The 1,283-nt window shown below is 42.3% G+C and overlaps 1 long non-coding RNA gene across 1 annotated transcript; it reads left to right on the top strand.

Annotated features, from left to right (window-relative positions):
- The first annotated feature begins 343 nt into the window (after nucleotides 1–343).
- On the top strand, nucleotides 344–1,162 carry LOC107835525 (uncharacterized). The gene is made up of 2 exons (XR_001661313.1): nucleotides 344–633; nucleotides 697–1,162. It is a non-coding gene; the product is annotated as an uncharacterized LOC107835525 (long non-coding RNA).
- Nucleotides 1,163–1,283: the final 121 nt, after the last annotated feature.

The raw sequence follows: 1,283 nt of genomic DNA, 5'->3' as shown, positions 1-1,283 counted from the left end.
CAACAGAGGCTGAGCAGCAGCTGCTTTATTACAGGCAGCAACATGTTGGATAAGGTGAGTTATGCAGATAGCAGGACTACAGAGACAGGAAGTGACATCAGACATTCAGGTAGGGGGCGGGGCTTGTAACAGGGAGCCACTCCTTGGGACTTTTCAGAGAATCTGAAACCAGTTTGACCAGAACAAGTTGAATCTGGTCTGGAATCAGTTTAAACACATTGCTGAATCGGGGGACAAATGCAGAGTTATTTGTTCTGTGGGTTCGTCATTAAAACCCATCAGATGAATAAATGCTGACATGTTGGACATTAAAGGTGTGGTATGTTGGTGCGGATTCACCTTTAAGGTGAGTGGTGGGCAGCACCAACGTTCCCTTTAAAGCCAGGTGTGGGGCGCACTCATACAGTTGTTTTGAACTGTGGAGGTGGCGTTGTGTGATCCTGTCTTTCCTCCAGCATCAACTAATGGTCTTCAGGTTAGTTTTGTGATTTTCCTTCTGTTGGATTTTAGATTAGTTTGTGGTGATTGTGCTTCCTTTGGGTCCAGCATTGAGGTTGGGTTTGTGGTCCCGTTTTGCTCTCTGGGAGTGGGTGTGATCAGACACGCGTCGTGGGCGTGGAGGTCTTAACCGAGGTAGGTGGGTTCATGTCAGCTTGTTGGGCTCAGTGCCATAGTTCACCTTAAATTTTATTTTAGATCCTGAGGTGTTCGGGACTTGGCGGTGGATTGTTGTGGTTTCCTCCCTCCCTCTTCCTCCTGCCGCACCTCGTCTAACTGTCCGTGGCGCAAGGGGAAATGGCGCAAGGCTGCTTTGTCTTTACTTTGTCTTTACTTTTCACCCAGCTGAAAAGACACCCAGTCTTTTCAGCTGGGTGTCATTTACCAAATTGATTTATTCTTTATTCTGGCCAGGGTTCAACCGTTTATGGTGAGTCCCTCTATTATTTTTCAGTACGTTTATTTACAATTTGTATTTTTTTTCTTTGTTTGCATGTAGGTTTAATTTGTCAGTTTCTTGCATGATTTGGTTTGTCAGTTTCTTTGCTCGTCTTGGTTTCTGTTCATTTGCTTTGCATGTTTTCTTTGGTTGGGTTGCAGTGTTTTGTTTTTTTGTTTTCTGCATTGATTTTTTTGATTAGTTATTAATTGGGTTTGAAAACAACTTGCTGCTGATGTGCAACATGGATTTTGTGAAGTTTGTAAACTGTCTTCTTTAACACATATATTATTGTTGTAGGCCTATTTTAAACTTTTGGAAAAAATAAATTATTAAATTCTTTTTT

The sequence above is a fragment of the Poecilia formosa genome, unplaced genomic scaffold (genome assembly GCF_000485575.1).
Source record: "Poecilia formosa unplaced genomic scaffold, Poecilia_formosa-5.1.2 Scaffold3623, whole genome shotgun sequence".
NCBI lineage: Eukaryota > Metazoa > Chordata > Actinopteri > Cyprinodontiformes > Poeciliidae > Poecilia > Poecilia formosa.
Note: the sequence above shows the minus strand (reverse complement) of the source record. Positions and strands in the feature narration are given on the sequence as shown.